This window comes from Schistocerca nitens, chromosome 5 (assembly GCF_023898315.1).
Source record: "Schistocerca nitens isolate TAMUIC-IGC-003100 chromosome 5, iqSchNite1.1, whole genome shotgun sequence".
Classification (NCBI taxonomy): domain Eukaryota; kingdom Metazoa; phylum Arthropoda; class Insecta; order Orthoptera; family Acrididae; genus Schistocerca; species Schistocerca nitens.
In genome coordinates this window covers 140291803-140312840 of record NC_064618.1, presented here as the reverse complement: position 1 = coordinate 140312840, position 21038 = coordinate 140291803, and positions in this window count along the sequence as shown.

The window sequence follows — 21038 nt, the reverse complement described above, 5'->3', positions numbered from 1 at the left end:
AGGGCACTCGGGCATCCAGTGTGAGCTCTCTTCATGCTGGGTAATGACTGCCCCTGCTGTCCAGAGCCCACTGTGGCGCCAGGGTATCTAATATCTTCTCCTGGATGTGAAACAGTTGAGTTGACAGGACAGACGTCAGCTAGAATCCAACACGTAGCTGAATGAGCTATAGCCGAAGTGGAAGGATGCCGACTTGTAAACATTGAGATTAAATGACTGAACTCTAATAATGTTTTACTGGCTTCATAGACGCTCACGGATTGCCAACAGCTATCTTGACTTCACATAGAGGATACCTTGCTAGGTCCCTCTGTAGAGCAGTACCTGGCTGGTGAGGTATTGCTCAGGTACTCGCATATCGATTATTGAGCCACTACAGCTAGTACTGCAATTTGATCACTGCTATTCCCCATAACATTTGCTCAGTGAGTTCTTTTTCTAGATGTCACACTTCCTTCGTCAGGAAATTGTTTTAAAACACAATAAACAGAAGCACAAGATCGTGGCCTACCAGCAAAACGTTCGGAATAAAGAGCAACAGTTGCGTCCAAATTTCTTGCAGCCTCGCCATAAATTAAAATTATTTCGATTTTCTCTTCTACAGGTAAAGCGTCCAGTACTTCAAATGTGCCAGAAAAGGCTTCGAAGACAAGTGTTTTCGGTAACCGCGCAGCGGCCAGAGCGAGAGTTACAGCGGGTGAAGAGAGGAATACCCCGAATTCCTGGTGGTGAAATACGAGGGCCTTACCAAAATTAACCATCCCGATGATGTGGGGACTCACCCAAATGAACTCCAAAGGGAACAGAAAACTATGTAAAACTACGTTACATTAAAAGTAGCTTACGTTCCGCACTTTTAAATCTCTCAATAATAGCTTTACTATACAATCAAATTTGCCAAAAGAAATTGAATTTTTAACACAAATATCAACTGGTTAGAACAAAAAGTGTACATTTTTATCGCGAATGTAATGCACAATCAAATGAGTCGGTATGTCATCGCAAAAACTGGAAAAAATTAATTTTGTCGATTACAGAAACGTCTACCATGAACTGAAGAAAAATGTTTGGGTAAACCTAACATATTTTCTGGCGTAGAACACGAATCTGCAATAACAACAGGGGGTCCTCATTTGATAATAAAAAGTTGGCCCCCAAAACAGAGGTGGGAGTTTAGGGAATGGCCAGTTTTAGCACAGACCGATGTCCCCTTTTATAATATTAACTTTCCATATGGAACGTTTCTTTCTTACGTATTTTTCGAGATATTTAGTTGTTCCAAGATAAAACAAAATCCCTGTACATTCAACAGACAACTGAGGTCTTTGGTTGTAAGTATTACGCTGATTGCACAGGATAAGGAGTAGCGACAGACCACATTAAACCAGTCCGAAAACTGCTAATGGGAAAGAAAGAAAGAAAGAAAGAAAGAAAAGAAAATATATTCCGATAAAAGCAGCACATACGTATCACTAAAATTCAAGGGACCTGCACGGGAGACACAAATGCAGAGTAACGGTCTTCAAAACGTACTCTCTACGATCTCGCGAAACTCATTGGGAATTAATCACATAGACGAGCATTAATCACACACATTTTACGAAGCTTGTTAAAATATTCCGCCACACGGAATTTCACTCACTAAATATTTTGCATGCATGGTGTCCTGCAGCCTTTATCAAATTGACGAATGATATTATTTGTATATGCAAACAGCTTGGCTCCCGCTGTTTTTCTCGCGCAGACTGTGTGGTCTGCACAGATTTTTCGTCTTGAATCGAATTTTTATGCCGTTCACAAATTGCAGGATTTTCTAGAGTTTTCACGCTAATTAAGATAATGGAAGCACGGTCTTTTCTGAATGTACTTCAGACCAAAATGCGATCCTGGTAGCTGGAGTCCAAAGTTTTTGTTAACTGTGCCTTTTACGCTCTTGTGGAGATATTTTATTAGAAACTTTCATCCCCTGACACATATTTCTGTATATCTGAGGAGTGAAATACCCGTTTCCACAGGTCATTCTTTACAAAAAATTTTAATATAACAAAATATTTTCTTAAAAATTTTCATACCCTGTATCATCCACTTAGGGGTTGAATTTCCAAAAACAGTTAAACGGTTTTTTTTTAATTTCTAACTGAGAAGCCAAATTCAAATTTTCATGCATTAGCTTTAAAAATGACTTCATAATGAAATATTTCCATAAAATGTTTCATCCCCCATTTCACCCCATAGTGATTGAATATTGAATTTTCAGAAATAGAGAAACACGCATTTTTAATTTCAGACCGAGAAGTCAAATACCAATTTTTATAGATGTAGCTTAGAAAATACTTCAGTAGTTCATTATTAATGATTCATTTAAAAAGAAATCAGTTACTATTTTACCCCCATAAACGTTAAATTTACAAAGTATTCTGATAATCCTTTGTTTCTGACCGAGGAACTAAATACCAAATTTCGTAGGTCCAGCTTCAAATATGCCGAGACAGCAACATAATTTTAAAAAACCTTTCACCCCATATTTCACCTCCTTAGGGGAGTAATTTCGGAAAATCCCTATTTAAACGACCCCTACAATACAAGATTGACACTCTCGCCAAATTTAAAATTTCTATCCTCAGCTGTTTGGGCTGGGCGATGACGAATCAGTGAGGTAGTCTGTCTGTTCGGGACACTGCCTTTTATTTACAGAGATAACAAGCACCACGTCCGGGTTTTGTAGGCCGAAGAGATGTCGACAAGCACCGTATCATCCTCTGCATTGCGGCGTCATAGAGGGGCGTATGGTGACAACACTGCTCTTCCGTGCCTTTGGTCGACCTTCCAGACCGTGCAACCGCTACTTGTCGTTCAAGTAGCTCCTCAATTGGAATCAAGAGGCTGAGTGCACCAGCATCATTTCTCCCACCAAGACAAAAATCTTTGGCAGTACTAGGTGTTGAACCCAAGTCCTCGCCGCGGCAGCCATCTACGCTGAGCACGCAGCTGCGGAAGCCGACTTTTATATGCAATGGCTGACAAAATCAGTCAGAATGGGAGAAGGAGACGAAGTGAAACTTTACGGAGCAAAAACTGACGTATGTAACAAAATCGAACTTAAGCATGCAAGTGCTAAGAACCAACGAGTACGAAAAAAAGAATGTGAAGAAAATGTTCAGAAATCTGAAAGAAAAGAGAAGTAGCAACTGACTGTAAAAGTGGTGTTCGCGATATTAACTATGCAGTAGTGACATACAGTGAGGCACACTTGGAAAGAATCGCGCGTAGTTTCCAAATAAGCTAAAGTTAATGTTAGGCTTTCACACCAAAGGAAAGTTGGAAGTAAATTTACTTCGTAGTAAAATTGCGAAGACTAATAAATTTCATGTTGGCCAAAATAACAGGAACTTCGTAGTCAGAATTATCGGCGTGCATATGATCAGAACAAGAGATTCTTCTGTAATCATCTAAACACCGATAAACATAAAACAGGCCATATGCAACGTAACTCAAATTTTACACAGGGCAATTAGAAACGCAGTAGCCGTTTAAGAACAAGTAATTTCAGATTAAACTGGTACTTTGACGTCTTCCAAGACTTCCTAGTGTAGCAGATGGCGAGTGGTGCAGGCTGGACCGAGTATGAAATGATTGAACAGAACACAAACGACAACGGATGGGCAGCGCACTTGATTTTTTTTAAGGTTTCATTGACGATAGGGAGAAGTTTTTATCGCAGATAGTTACGGGGGATGAAACTTGGGTTGCTTATGACACCTCTGAAACGAAACGACAATCGATGGAATGGAGACATACTTTGTTTCCACGAAAGATTAAATCCAATCACCTCTTGATGCCCCGAAAGCCATGTGCGCAGTGATTTGGGACAGACAAGGCATTTCGCTAACTGATATTTTACCACTAGGTGAAACAATCAATAAGAATGTTCATTGTGAGGCGCTTAAGAAACTGCGTCATGCAATACAGAACAAGCGCAGATGAATGCTCTCAAAAGGTGTGGTTTTCATTCACGACAACGCCAGACAACACACTAGAACGGTTTTGGCCATCCTCTGTTTAGTTCCGACCTCTCGCCTAGCGATTTCCATCTTATTCAGCATCTATTGCTTTATGACAAACGCTTCAACAACGATGAAGAGGTAAAAGAATATGTTAGCATATTACTGAAAGCACAGGCGACAACATTCCACGCTGAAGAAAGACGTAAACTTGCACCACCCTGTGAGAAATGCCCGGAAGGTTATGACGGCTTCGTTGAAAACAAGTGTGTTGGGGATTTTTGTGACATAAACTGCTTTCTTTACCTGTATTCTTTTCTTTTTCTGCTAGCAAAAGGAACTTAATTCCGAACTAACCTCATCTGTTGCTGTACAACTAAAACAGATGTCTCTCTCCCCCCAGGGGTCACAACTATTTTGTTGATAAGGGGGTGGCGAGCACGGGACCCTGAGCTAGTGCAGCTCTCTTTCACTTCTGGCCTGCATGCCTTCCCTTTGGCCAACGGCCTTCTCGCAGTGGTAACACCGGTTAGATCACCGAAGTTAAGCGCTGTCGGACTGGGCTAGCACTTGGATGGGTGACCATCTTGCCTGCCTAGCGCTGTTGCCAAGTGGGAAGCACTCAGCCCTTGTGAGGCAAGCTGAGGAACTACTTGATTGATAAGTAGCAGCTACGGTCTCGGAAACCGACATACGGCCGGAAGAGTGGTGTGCTGACCGCATACACCTCCATATCCGCATCCACTGATGCCTCTGTGTGAGGTTGACACGGCGCCCGGTCGGTACCGTTGGGCCTTCATGGCGTGATCGGGAGGAGTTTAGTTTTATACCTTCCCTTTCGAAATCTCTCCCTGTCCCCGATCCTCCCCTCCCCCCCCCCCCCTGACATTTCCCAACCCCTTCTCCCTCTCTTTGGGAGAATGTTTAGCGCCTATGTCTGGAGACAGATGCTTGTGAATGTATGACGTGGTTTCTCTTCTTTTCTCTGTATAATGGAAAGTCTCTGTTCTTACATTGTCCTTCTCTTTTCCTTAATTCTTTTCTTTACTTTCTTCTCTGCTGCAACGTTTGAGAATTCTTCTCTTCTTTCCTTTTCTTTGTTCCTCCCTTTCTCTTTGTTTCCTCCCTGTACGTGTCTGAAGGCCGACCCACGCGTAGCCGGTGACGGGGAAATGCGTAATTCCCCACTCCGAGTAGAAAAGGCCAGGCCAAGGGAGGGGTGACTACCTGAACGTGATTCCGAACGTGCCGGTTGGTCCCTCCGTCCGTGTCTCGGGAGGTGTGACCTGAGGTGTGGACCATGCCCTAAGTCGGGAATGCCCTCAGAGAGGGCCCCACTAGGGAGGAGCGCTCCATTGGAGACGCCGGTAAGCATGGGGAATACTTCCGCAATGGTTTCCTCATCTTCTATTATGTCTGCTCACGAGCCAAAGTTAAATGAGTCTCAGCCACTAACAATTCTTCCATCGTTACCACAGTTCCTTGTTGTTTCTCGGTCTGACGAAGGTCAAGACTTCTACACAGTCAATCCTTTCATTGTACAGAAAGATGTCTATGCAATTACAGGTCCTGTAAAGTCTTGTTCCCGGTTACGAAATGGCACTTTGTTGTTAGAAACAGACAGTGCCTTCCAGGCACATAAATTGCTTCGAGCCACACTGCTACACACCATCCCTTTCCGGGTGGATGCTCACCATACTTTAAACTCATCGTGCGGGGTGGTTTATACAAGATCACTTGACGTATTATCCAATGAGAACACTCAAAATTACCTGTCTGATCAGGGCGTAATGGCCATACATAGAGTCGTGAAAAGGGCTGAAAAGGAATTGGTACCAACCTGCACTCTTTTCTTGGCATTTGACAGAGGTCAGCTTCCATCGAACATTAAATCGGTATATGAGATAATTTCCGTTCGCCCTTACATCCCCAACCCTATGCGTTGCTGTCGGTGTCAGCAGTTTAATCGTAGCAGCCAAACGTGTTCCAATACGGCCAAATGCGTTACCTGTGGCAGGGATGCCCAAGAGGGCGATTGTCCACCACCATCCCTTCGTTGCATCAACTAAGGACATCCACGCTGCTTCCTCAAGAGATTGCCCTATTTTTAAAGATGAACGAATTATTCAGGAAATCCGAGTGAAGGAAAAGGTGTCTACCTTTTCTGTTCGTAAGTTATTCCCTAGTAGGAAGTCCACTGTGCACCCAGTGGGTAAATGCAGCACTGTCCTCGCCCCTCCTCGACCTACTAAGGAGGTAGCCACGCAAACTTGCGATCCCACCTTCAGCACCGCGGTATTCAGATCGGACAGCCCAAAGATCCCCTGTTCAACATCCGCACTATCACCTGCTCAGTCTAAGGCTCAACCTCTGTCGGCTCCTTCTAAATTATGGGCCCCAAAATCGGACGCCCGGACTTAACATCTGAGGTCATCAGTCCGCTAGACTTAGAACTACTTAAACCTAGCTAACCTAAGGACATCACACATATCCACGCCCGAGGCAGGATTCGAACCTGCGACCGTAGTAGCAGCGTGGTTCCAGACTGAATCGCCTAGAACCGCTCGACCACAGCGGCCAGCACAGTGATCTGGATCAAGGGTTTGACCACATTGTATCTTTACTGTGATGATAATGAACAATTCTCGATTTTTGGACCTTCCTATTGGGCGATTCACTCATTTACGACGCCACGCGCACTACCTCCAATACTTTGTTATTTATCTGCGCAATGTCTTCTGGGACCCTCCCCACGTTTCTATTGTGCAAGTCAACAGAACCATATGAACAATTTCTTCGTGAAGATGTGCCTGGCCCTAATGGCGGGTAGAACGACTTAACGACATGTTGATCGATGGTAGCAGTGTGTGTAATCTCAAATGTTGGTTCTGCGGGAAGGGCGGCTTTGCTTTCTATCTGTGCTTTAATTTTTTTGTTTAATTACCCTCTTTACCTCTAGAAGGGGACCATTGCATCAGTGTAGAAATAAAGGTGTTTTGTTTAACTTTCATTCCTGCTCCACAAGAAAAGTCGGATAGGGGCTACTTCACTGGTTCAGGGACAGGAAGGGGGAGGCATTGTGGACAGGTCTCGGGTTTCGAACCCTGCCCACCCTACCTCCACCGGCCTGAAGGTAACTGCTCTACTTCCTATACTTAAAAAAAATGGTAAGGTGACCGAAATAAAAATTGGTAAGGAACCGCTCGCGTTAAGTGGGAAATCCGGCTTCGAGTCCTACTCCCGCACAAATTTTCGTTGTCATTCCATTCTACAGTTGACGGTTGTCCATATTTGGAGTTGCGAATACATTTAATGTATTAACAGTCAGTAGATCTATAGTCCACAGGAGGTCCTGAAAATGTCCACCATAAATTTCGATATGCGACCCAGCACGTCTCAACATGTGGTGCATACTTGTATGTGGGAACGTGTTGTTTTATAAGTTTATGTTGTAAGGCAAGCTGTTGATGTATTATTTTTGCTACATTGTCATGTCTTCTGGAGTATTCTGTATTTCCTAGTATTGTACATCCGCTTGTGATGTGATCTACTGTTTCTATTTGTTGTTTGCAATGTCTGCATTTATCTGTTGTGGTATTGGGATCTTTAATAATATGCTTGCTGTAATATCTGGTGTTTATTGTTTGATCCTGTATTTCAATCATGAATCCTTCCGTCGCACTGTATATATTGCCTTTTCTTAGCCATGTGTTGGATGCGTCTTGATCGGTGTGTGGCTGTGTTAGATGATACGGGTGCTTGCCATGTAGTGTTTTCTTTTTCCAATTTACTTTCTTTGTATCTGTTGATGTTATGTGATCTAAAGGGTTGTAGAAGAGGTTATGAAATTGCAATGGTGTAGCCAATGTATTTATATGAGTGATTGCTTTGTGTATTTTGCTAGTTTCGTTCTATAAAGAATTTTCTTAAATTGTCTACCTGTCCATAACGTAGGTTTTTTATGTCGATAAATCCCCTTCCTCCTTCCTTTCTCCTTAATGTGAATCTTTCTGTTGCTGAATGTATGTGATGTATTCTATATTTGTGGCATTGTGATCGTGTAAGTGTATTGAGTGCTTTTAGTTCTGTGTTACTCCATTCCACTACTCCAAATGAATAGGTCAATCTTGGTATAGCATAAGTATTTGTAGCTTTTGTCTTGTTTCTTGCTGTCAATTCTGTTTTCAGTATTTTTGTTAGTCTTTGTCTATATTTTTCTTTTAGTTCTTCTTTAATATTTGTATTATCTATTCCTGTTTTTTGCCTGTATCCTAGATATTTATAGGCATCTGTTTTTTCCATTGCTTCTGTGCAGTCGCTTTGGTTATCCAATAACTAATCTTCTTGTTTAGTGCGTTTTCCCTTGACTATGCTATTTTTCTTACATTTGTCTGTTCTGAAAGCCATATTTATATCACTGACGAATACTTCTGTTATCTTTAGTAATTGGTTGAGTTGTTGATTTGTTGCTGCCAGTAATTTTAGATCATCCATGTATAGCAAATGTGTGATTTTGTGTTGGTATGTTCCAGTAATGTCATATCCATAATTTGTATTATTTAGCATGTTGGATAGTGGGTTCAGAGCAAGGCAGAACCAGAAAGGACTTGATGAGTCTCCTTGGTATATTCCACGCTTAATCTGTATTGGTTGTGATTTGATATTATTTGACTTTGTTTGGATATTAAGTGTGGTTTTCCAATTTTTCATTACTATATTTAGGAACTGTATCAATTTAGGATCTACTTTGTATATTTCCAATATCTGTAGTAACCATGAATGGGGTACACTATCAAAAGCTTTTTGGTAATCAATGTATGCGTAGTGTAGCGATCTTTGTTTAGTTTTAGCTTGATATGTCACCTCTGCAACTATTATCAGTTGCTCTTTACATCCTCGTGCTCCTTTGCAGCAGCCTTTTTGTTCTTCATTTATAATTTTGTTGTGTGTTGTATGTGTCATTAATTTCTGTGTAATGACTGAAGTTAATATTTTGTATATTGTTGGTAGGCATATTATGGGGCGATATTTTGCTGGGTTTGCTGTGTCTGCTTGATCTTTAGGTTTCAGATAAGTTATTCCATGTGTAAGTGTATCAGGGAATGTCTATGGGTCTGCAATGTAACTGTTAAATAATTTAGTTAGATGTGAATGTGTTGAAGTGAACTTCTTTAGCCAGAAATTTGCTATTTTATCTTTTCCAGGGGCTTTCCAATTGTGTATAGAATTAATTGCTCGGGTGACTTCATGTTGCAAGATTATCACTTCAGGCATTTGTGGTATCATCTTGTATGTGTCTGTTTCTGCTTGTATCCACCGTGCATGTCTGTTATGTTGTACCAGGTTTGACCATATGTTGCTCCAGAAGTGTTCCATGTCTGTTATGTTTGGTGGATTGTCTATTTTAATGTGTGTGTTATCTATTGTCTGATAAAATTTCTTTTGGTTTGTGTTGCATGTTTGGTTTTGTTTCCTGCTATTTTCACTTTCTTTGTATCTTCTAAGTCGTTTGGCAGATGCTTGTAATTTCTGCTTCTTTTCATCTAATTGCTCTATCGCTTCTTGTTGTGAGATTTTACCTAACCTTTTTCGTTTTTTTTTCCGAGATTTCATTTCTTATAAATTGTGTTAGCTGTCCGATGTCTTTTCTGAGTTTTTCTATTCTGATCTGTAGCCTGTGTTGCCATACTGGTTTTGTGGGTTTCTTCTGTGTTGGCTGGTTCTGAACTCTGCCTAGTCTGTATATTTAGCGTAGTGAGTGCTCCTATATAAACCAGTAGTTGTAACTCTTCCATAGTTGCATTTTCATTTATTTTGTTGTGTTTGATTGTGTTGGTAGTTGTTATTGTTGTTTTTACTTGTGGGTTATTTGGGGGTCTATGCAAGAATGGTCTAATGTCCGTATTTGTGTCTATGTATTCTATATATGTCAGCTGAAATTTTTCTTCTATATCTAACATGTGTGTCACTTCGTGCTCTATTTGTGCTTGTTCTGGTGGCTGTCTTAAGATTTTGTTTTCCTCTGATTGTTTAATTGATGCGTGTTGTTCTTTGTTTGTTTGCTCTGGGATGTTTGAGTCCATAACTGTATTTTCTTCTTCTTCTTCTGATTGCACATTATTTTGTTCCAGTATTTGTTGTACTTGTTGTTTGATGTTTTCTAATTCTCACTGGGGTATCCTGTTATTTTTTATTATTACATGGATCTGATCAGCTAGTCGTTGTTCTGTTAAAAATTTTAATTCTTTATATCTGGTAATAAATGTTGTGTATACTTGTGGTCTGTATCCAGTTGTGTTGGTTCCTAAGTTTGTTTCTTGGTAATAACAGAACATGAGGTGTCAGTTAGGATCATCTGACCATCTCATCCTCTGTCTTTGTTTTCCTTCTAGGAAAGCATATCCTGCATATCCTGCAGGAAGCAGGAAGCATATCCTGAAAAACACCTCTATTTGGATTTAAATCATTTTCCATGCGGCTAGCAGTGTCGTTACCATTGTGGACGGGCATAGCGTTCAAGCGTCGTCCCCGACCATGACAGCGCTTGTCCGAGGCTTCATTAGTTCTGTCCTGAACCAACTAATCACACTAAAAGGGGGTTTAGCCCTATCAGTGGTTTGTTCTTTTCGTCGCCTTTCACGACTGGCAGAACATACCGGAGGTCTATTCTATTCTTGGGCCTCCACGGGTTTTATTATTATTATTATTATTATTATTATTATTATTACTTCTACTACAAGCATACAATGCCATGAGAGTATTTCAAAGAATTATAATTTAAATTTACAACTTACATAATTAATGTGAACTTTGGCGCTCCATGTTCGCTGCAACTTCAGAAAAATCTGTCATGTAGCTGTAAAAAGCTGTTCTTAATGAGTCATCTATATGTAAATTTATCACACTGGATCGGTATTTGTTCTTGGCGATGTTCATAGATGACAAAGTGAGCTCGCAAAAATATGTAGAGCCAAAACACAAGTAAGTTTTCAAACCAACACTAGCGGCCATGTGATATTTATTCCTGTCTATCAGAGTGCAGAAATTTCTGAAGTTGCAAAAAATGATTTGAAAATCTCGAAGATTTAAAATTTCCATTTCCAATTCTTCAAGCTTACAATTTCAGAAGATCTCATATATCCTACCGCCAAGTTGAGTAACGTCAGTTGATACGATTGGATTATTGGTAAATATAATCACAGTTCAAATACTAAAAAGTATCTAAAAGTGTTACTAAATTATGTGACTAGGACTTCAAGATGCTTTGCAATAGGTAGCTAATCACATTCGCTGACAGTTTCCATGATTGAATTTAAATCTGGAAAGTGTGATTAGGAATTTACTTTTAAATGTGCTTGAGGTTTACCTCATTTAATTGTGAGGTGATAGCTGCCAAGAAACTTAAATCTAGGAGCCATGGTACCTCGTCAAATTCTGCACAATATTGCCTAGAATATTTCAGAAAATATTTTATATGATCCACAAGACAACAGAACCGTTCCACAGTTTTCCCCATACTAACCCACCTTATGTCTACATGAGGAAGTATGTCACTAAACTCAGAATTTTATGTAATCAAAGTTGTTTGTTGTTGGGGTCTTCAGTCCTGAGACTGGTTTGATGCAGCTCTCCATGCTACTCTATCCGGTGCAAGCTTCTTCATCTCCCAGTACCTACTGCAACCTACATCCTTCTGAATCTGCTTAGTGTATTGATCTCTTGGTCTCCCTCTACGATTTTTACCCTCCACGCTGCCCTCCAATGCTAAATTTGTGATCCCTTGATGCCTCAAAACATGTCCTACCAACCGATCCCTTCTTCTAGTCAAGTTGTGCCACAAACTTCTCTTCTCTCCAATCCTATTCAATACCTCCTCATTAGTTACGTGATCTACCCACCTTATCTTCAGCATTCTTCTGTAGCACCACATTTCGAAAGCTTCTATTCTCTTCTTGTCCAAACTAGTTATCGTCCATGTCTCACTTCCATACATGGCTACACTCCATACAAATACTTTCAGAAACGACTTCCTGACACCTAAATCTATACTCGATGTTAACAAATTTCTCTTCTTGAGAAACGCTTTCCTTGCCATTGCCAGTCTACATTTTATATCCTCTCTACTTCGACCATCATCGGTTATTTTACTCCCTAAATAGCAAAACTCCTTTACTACTTTAAGTGTCTCATTTCCTAATCTAATCCCCTCAGCATCACCCGACTTAATTTGACTACATTCCATTATCCTCGTTTTGCTTTTGTTGATGTTCATCTTATATCCTCCTTTCAAGACACTGTCCATTCCGTTCAACTGCTCTTCCAAGTCCTTTGCTGTCTCTGACAGAATTACAATGTCATCGGCGAACCTCAAAGTTTTTACTTCTTCTCCATGAATTTTAATACCTACTCCGAATTTTTCTTTTGTTTCCTTTACTGCTTGCTCAATATACAGATTGAATAACATCGGGGAGAGGCTACAACCCTGTCTCACTCCTTTCCCAACCACTGCTTCCCTTTCATGCCCCTCGACTCTTATAACTGCCATCTGGTTTCTGTACAAATTGTAAATAGCCTTTCGCTCCCTGTATTTTACCCCTGCCACCTTCAGAATTTGAAAGAGAGTATTCCAGTCAACATTGTCAAAAGCTTTCTCTAAGTCTACAAATGCTAGAAACGTAGGTTTGCCTTTTCTTAATCTTTCTTCCAAGATAAGTCGTAAGGTCAGTATTGCCTCACGTGTTCCAACATTCCTACGGAATCCAAACTGATCTTCCCCGTGGTCAGCTTCTACCAGTTTTTCCATTCGTCTGTAAAGAATTCGCGTTAGTATTTTGCAGCTGTGACTTATTAAACTGATAGTTCGGTAATTTTCACATCTGTCAACACCTGCTTTCTTTGGGATTGGAATTATTATATTCTTCTTGAAGTCTGAGGGTATTTCGCCTGTCTCATACATCGTGCTCACCAGATGGTAGAGTTTTGTCATGACTGGCTCTCCCGAGGCCATCAGTAGTTCTAATGGAATGTTGTCTACTCCCGGGGCCTTGTTTCGACTCAGGTCTTTTAGTGCTCTGTCAAACTCTTCACGCAGTATCATATCTCCCATTTCGTCTTCATCTACATCCTCTTCCATTTCCATAATATTGTCCTCAAGAACATCTCCCTTGTATAAACCCTCTATATACTCCTTCCACCTTTCTACCTTCCCTTCTTTGCTTAGAACTGGGTTTCCATCTGAGCTCTTGATATTCATACAAGTGGTTCTCTTCTCTCCAAAGGTCTCTTAAATTTTCCTGTAGGCAGTATCTATCTTACCCCTAGTGAGACAAGCCTCTACATCCTTACATTTGTCCTCTAGCCATCCCTGCTTAGCCATTTTGCACTTCCTGTCGATCTCATTTTTGAGACGTTTGTATTCCTTTTTGCCTGCTTCATTTACTGCATTTTTATATTTTCTCCTTTCATCAATTAAATTCAATATTTCTTCTGTTACCCAAGGATTTCTATTAGCCCTCGTCTTTTTACCTACTTGATCGTCTGCTGCCTTCACCATTTCATTCCTCAGAGCTACCCATTCTTCTTCTACTGTATTTCTTTCCCCCATTCCTGTCAATTGTTCCCTTATGCTCTCCCTGAAACTCTCTACAACCTCTGGTTCTTTCAGTTTATCCAGGTCCCATCTCCTTAAATTCCCACCTTTTTGCAGTTTCTTCAGTTTCAATCTGCAGTTCATAACCAATAGATTGTGGTCAGAATCCACATCTGCCCCAGGAAATGTCTTACAATTTAAAACCTGGTTCCTAAATCTCTGTCTTACCATTATATAATCTATCTGAAACCTGTCAGTATCTCCTGGCTTCTTCCATGTATACAGCCTCCTTTCATGATTCTTGAACCAAGTGTTAGCTATGATTAAGTTATGCTCTGTGCAAAATTCTACAAGGCGGCTTCCTCTTTCATTCCTTCCCCCCAATCCATATTCACCTACTATGTTTCCTTCTCTCCCTTTTCCTACTGACGAATTCCAGTCACCCATGACTATTAAATTTTCGTCTCCCTTCACTACCTGAATAATTTCTTTTATCTCGTCATACATTTCATCTATTTCTTCATCATCTGCAGAGCTAGTTGGCATATAAGCTTGTACTACTGTAGTAGGTGTGGGCTTTGTGTCTATCTTGGCCACAATAATGCGTTCACTATGCTGTTTGTAGTAGCTAACCCGCACTCCTATTTTTTTATTCATTATTAAACCTACTCCTGCATTACCCCTATTTGATTTTGTATTTATAACCCTGTAATCACCTGACCAAAAGTCTTGTTCCTCCTGCCACCGAACTTCACTAATTCCCACTATATCTAACTTTAACCTATCCATTTCCCTTTTTAAATTTTCTAACCTACCTGCCCGATTAAGTGATCTGACATTCCACGCTCCGATCCGTAGAACGCCAGTTTTCTTTCTCCTGATAACGACGTCCTCTTGAGTAGTCCCCGCCCGGAGATCCGAATGGGGGACTATTTTACCTCCGGAATATTTTACCCAAGAGGACGCCATCATCATTTAATCATACAGTAGAGCTGCATGTCCTCGGGAAAAATTACGGCTGTAGTTTCCCCTTGCTTTCAGCCGTTCGCAGTACCAGCACAGCAAGGCCGTTTTGGTTAATGTTACAAGGCCAGATCAGTCAATCATCCAGACTGTTGCCCCTGCAACTACTGAAAAGGCTGCTGCCCCTCTTCAGGAACCACATGTTTGTCTGGCCTCTCAACAGATACCCCTCCGTTGTGGTTGCACCTACGGTACGGCCATCTGTATCGCTGAGGCACGCAAGCCTCCCCACCAACGGCAAGGTCCATGGTTCATGGGGTATTTGTGAAAAATTGGTGGTGTGTAGATGATGATCGGATGTAATTTACTACATGAATTATAAATTTCATGACATGGTCAAACGTCAAAACATTTCCACATACAATAGTTTGCCGGTGGATATTACAGTGAAAAGAAAGAAATTTTGCAAGTGAATCATCTTAAGTAAAAAGAGCAAGAAGCTCATTATTCTTTCCAGTCATTGAAAGCACCCCTGCTGGTATTACATATAGTGGAAAGCTGCTACCTTTCGCAGATTTCTGATTTCTGGAATGCCTTAAATATGTCTCCTGACCTAGTATGTTCACGATGCGACAGCACTTTTACAAACTCCTCCTTAACTGTGAAATCATGAAAGAACATTCTAATAAATAAATACAAATCCGCGATATCGGAAACATTGTTTTCATCAAAGAGAAGAGAAAAATATTAATACGATTGCAAATCAAGATATAATTGAGATTATTAAATTTTATAAATCTATTCAGCACGTCTAGGAACAGTTTGGTGGCACGACTGAAGCCTTATTATAGAAGACCTGAGTGCAGATTTACCTTTATGACCATTGCACAGAGATTCTGAAGTGCTGATCATTGCTTGTTTAGCTACCTCTGCATCACTAAAGGATTTCCCTTTTCGCTAAAACGTAACACATTTTGTAAGAGGTCAAATCTATGTTACTATTTCGCTGATCTGGCTTTGTAAACACACTTTCCAGTATTAAATCTCTACCTTTAGGTTTTCATAATTCAGAACTAACAGGATAGTTACTATTAAAGTTTGCGAGATTTGTTGAGAAATTACGCACTATACTACTTCTATTTGGAACGGACTCACTACTGTTACCCAGTAGACTCAAAGGTTTTCCTCTGAATTCGTAATGCTCCTCCAAATGATTGTTATAACTGTAAGTTCTTTGTCACCAAGCCGTATTGTTTTAAGAATATTCGATTACTCACAAGACATATGACATCACCTACATTCACAATCTCCTGAGTTATGTTAGATATCACTAAAAATATTAAATGGGAAGAAACTACCGGTACAGACAACGATGTTCAACAAAGTGAATTTATTGTTTTCGGCAACAATGTGCTGGGATTAAAGTGAGTCCCTGTCGAATTTTCAGCAACTGATGTCTAATTTTCTCAGGGAAACAATACGCACAGATCTGCGTGTGTAAAAACCAGTTTTGTTCTGAAATTTTACTTAATATCAGAAATCTTCGGAATGGAAATTTGTTTACGAAGATTGCCAGAAGAATGTGTAACGGGCAGCATGGCACCCAGGGCCACCATGTTGGACATGGTGCTCACATATCGTCACTGTGCCAAAACATATAAACATGAATTCCGCATTGACTTTCTTCATTTCAACAATACGACGATTACAAACGCATATTCGATAGCAGATATTCTGGAGACCCTGCATGACTTGGGACAGTGTGAAACATTTACACAATAGCTCTGAAAAGTGGATTTCACAAATTAGAAGTAGTAGTGGATGACTAACTAAAGGCTGAATTTACAGTACCTTGGAGCTATTATTGGTAACGCCGAATGCTGTTTGTAAAGTTTAATAATATTTATATGCCACTTAGGCAAGAAAAGTTCATAATAATATACCAGCATTTTGGATTATGTAAAAATAATTTGTGTACTTTGTCTACAATATATTCTTGTTGTTACAGGCATTTCCAATATAATCAATGACGCCTGAAGTCACAGGATATAATGAAGTCTTAATGACGTCATGACTGAAGCTAAATGTCAAAGTCACTATATCAGAAAGAAGTAAACGTATTTGGAAACTGTGTGCTGATGACAGCCAACACTGGGTTTTCGCGTAAACGCAGTACCAAGATCACAACATTCAATGGATGAGTGAAAATCGGTATAAAAGAAAATTTCTCAGTGGCGTGTGTTCTAAAATAACGTTGCAGAGTAGTAAGTGCTTCATTAAGGAGCTGTGGTGAACGGCAATGATCTGTAATTAAGTGGAAATAAAATAAATATCCCGTGTATATCGTCTATTATGAACGGCAATGTTTCGGACTTAAATATATCATAATCAAATTTTGAGTTTGTAGAATGGTGAGATACAAGAGAGTGCTGATGTTGATTACTGTCAGGCGGTACCTAGGCTGCAGAATATGTAAGTGTAATGTTTTTCTTTGCATGTACAGAATAGCAGTAATTTATCGTAGATCACTAGAGCAATGAAATGTACCTAACGACTGGAAAAAAGCGCAAGTCATTCTCGTTTTTAAGAAATGCCGCAAGACAGATCCACACAATTATAAACCTATATTGTTGAGGTCAATCTGTTGTAGAATTATGGAATATGTTTCATGCTCAAGAATTATGACGTTCTTGGAAAATGAACATCTCCTCTACAAAAATAAACATGGGTTCCGCAAACAGAGGTCCTGCGAAACTCAGCTCTCTCTGCTCCTCCTTGAGACCCACAGTGGTGGACAACGGCGCTCAGGTAGATTCCGTGTTCCTTGATTTCAGTAAGGCATTTGACACCGTCCCGCAGTACCGTTCAATGAAAACAATACGGGCTTACGGAGTATCGGAGCAGACCTGCGAATGGTTTCCAGACTCCCTTGCAGGTAGAACTCAACACGTCGCTCTTAACGAAGCTAAATAGACAGATGTAAATATACGGAGTACCACAGGGAACTGTGATAGGACCGTTGCTGTTTACAATGTATGTAAATGATCTAGTAGGAAGCGTCGGATGCTCATTAAGGCTATTCACAGATGTTGCAGTTGTTTATACCGAAGTAGCAACGCTAGAAGATAGTAAGAATTTGCAGAACGTCCTGCAGAGAATTGATGAATGGTGCAGACTCTGCCAGTTGACCCTGAACTAAATAAATGTAACATATTGCGCATACATAGGAAAAGAAATCCACTACTGTACAGCTACACTACTGTACAAACAGCTGGAGACAGCGTCTGCCGTAAAATATCCAGGTGTAACTATCCAGAGCGACCTTAAGTGTAATGACAATATAAAACAGGTAGTGGGAAAAGCAGACACCAGACTCAGATTCATCCGAATAATTTTAAGGAAATGTAACTCATCCACGAAAGAAGTGGCTTGTAAGACGCTTGTTCGCCAGATTCTGGAGTACTGCTCATCTATCTGGAATCCCTATCAGGTAGGACTGATAGAGGAGATACATAAGATCCAACGAAGAGCGGCTCGCTTCGTCGCGGGATTGTTTAGCTGTCGAGAGACCGTTGCGGAGACGCTAAACAAACTCCACTGGCAGACGTTAAAAGAGAGGCGTTGTGCATAACGGAGAAATTTACTGTTGAAATTTAGGGACAGCAATTTTCAGGAAGAGTCAGACAACATATTACTTTCCCCCACATACGTACCGCGTATCGACCACGAGGAGAAAATTCGAGAAATTAGAGCCAATACAGAGGCTTACCGACAATCATTCTTCCCACGCACTATTCGCGAGTGGAACCGGGTTGGAGGGATCAGATAATGGTACCGAAGGTACCCTCCGCCGCACACCATTAGGTGGCTTGCGGAGTATCATGTAGATGTAGATGAATAGTGTAAAGACTGAGATTTGCGTGCTGACTACCTCCAATCCATTAATTGACGTCATTAACTGAAAGGTTGTGTGATGTACAATTTAAAAGGAATTTATGATAAGTAATTATTGATTCTCTTCTGAGTGGAACAAGCAGTTCAGTTTGGTAAAGAATTTTACTATCTTGAAGGACTGATTTAAAATATTGTATATTCTATGTTAAGCTCATTTTACTTGTTTATTAAACTTAAAAAATGGCAATGACTATTAGTATTGCGGAAGCATGACGAGTGTAATCTGAAAATTATCGTAATCTGAAGGAAAAGTTAGTATGAGTTTTAAGTAATTTTTTGAAATTTGGTGACTCTATAATAAGACTCCAAAAAACTTAGTTAATGAAGATTTGTGTTTCGTGAAGTACGTACTGAAAAATCGTTTCTTTATTACTAAAGGTAAATAAGCAATCAAAAGGCCTCAATAAAATTATAAGTTTGGTTCTTATGAAATGCATGTTTGCTATAGAGAGAAAATTTGTAGGCTATTCCCACATACTACAATACTATGACACTACTTTTCAAAACAGGAGTTTTGTATCAGAAAGCCCCACTGTTGAAAGGTAAACACGAAAGGGATATGTGAGCTTCTTGTTTTGGACTACATTTAATTTGCTGTTTTTAACATTGTGTTGGGTCGCTGTGGTTAACGAATAACTCACTTTATTAAGCGTTATTGAATAAGATATCGTTCTCATGACTTGAACCCAGGCAGCGAGACTGGCCGCGCCATTTGACAAATACGCCAGCAATGTGAGGAGCTATGAGAAACCCATGAGTGTGGGTCTTACTGGAAAATTCTCATATAGGGGACCCACCAACGTTTAGGTGCGAAAATAAGACATTTACTTTAATAATAGGGTAGCCAATCAGCTGAAAATTGGAAGGCTTATATAAACGCATTGAACCCTTTGACCATTATTTCAACGTTTATAAAAACGTCTTTTTCAGAAGGATATTAGTAATAACTGGGTTACACCTTGTAGCTAAGGTACGTCAAAAAATAGCCGAAATACCGCAGTAAAATATAACATTTCACATCCATAATATTAAAAACATGCCCAATATAGTGGACGTCATTGAGGAATACTTCAATAATGTGCAGCTGATGCTGTAATTACTATTAATACCACCGAGAATAGCAGGAAATCGACGTCGAGAGGAGAAGGGAGCGGTAAGTCGCCAGACTCGGTTAGACAATCGACACATAGTCCTACGGAGAAGAACATTCCGACGACCACAGAATAACCGGTTCTAAGATTGGAGATGGCGTGGGCCAACTCCTGCGCGTGTGTGGGAAGTATGCCGAGTCCAGAAACAGGACCAGGTGAGGAGGTAACTGATGAATAGTCGTAATGGTAATTAGGGCCAGCATCTGTTACACCAAGAACCAGACACCCATCGCTGATCCGCCTACCAGGCGATGCTCGTCCGTGTCCAGAGCATCACAGGCGACAAACAACGGGTTGTCCGCAAGATTAATCCCGTGAAGGCGTGACCAGCATAGTTGCTTTCCATTGACCGTAGGGCACCAAGCAGACTTGACGTCAGTGGCAACCGATCGCCAGACAGCACGCCAGTTGACGTGGAGATGCTGCCCCTCTACCACATTCGGTGACGTATTCTGCTGAAGAAAGCCATAGATCGCTGTCGTGGACGCCAAGCGCGTTTTGGACGTAGCTCATTTCGAGGTAAAAATGGAGGAAGTAAAAGAAGGGTGGCGGGACTTTCGACAGCTTGATAGGAGCTGAGAAAAAGCGTGGTGCAAGCGCCTCCAGCAGCAAGCTGGTAAGGCACGAAGGATAACGGCGGCGCAGTGCCGTTTGAGAGCTGACGAAAGGGGCTATTGCTCTTGTAGGGACATGATACAGACCTAACCGCCACTGCACCGCGGGAGGGTGAGGGCCTCGTAACCTATCTTAAACAGCAAGCTGTAACAAACATACAAACCCAACGCCGCTAGCATGCGGCGGGCCATGGATGTTAGAATAGGAAGAGTCTGTGCAATACGGGGGGATATGTGAAGCCAAATGTACATTTACACTACCCTCCATAAGTTTGTAAACACCTAGTAATTATAGACAATGGAAAGGAAGTACAGTATAAAATGCATTTTGTTGTTTTACAAATGTTTATTAAGCTCAAATTATACAAAGGAAGATGCAACAATTAAATTTTCGATTCCTGAAAGTAGCCAACCTTTGCTTTCATCACTGCCTCGCACACTCTCGGCATGCGCTGCGTCAGTTTTACCAGGTTTCAGTTGGAATTAATCTCCATTCTTGCTGCAGGAACCGGCCGGAGTGGCCGTGCGGTTCTAGGCGCTACAGTCTGGAGCCGAGCGACCGCTGTGGTCGCAGGTTCGAGTCCTGACTCGGGCATGGATGTGTGTGATGTCCTTAGGTTAGTTAGCTCTAGGCGACTGATGACCTCAGAAATTAAGTCGCATAGCGCTCAGAGCCATTTGAACCATTTTTGCTGCAGGACCTCCCACAATTGTGACCCACTCATGATTTCCAGTTTTCGGATCCCCCTGTCCAATTCATCCCATA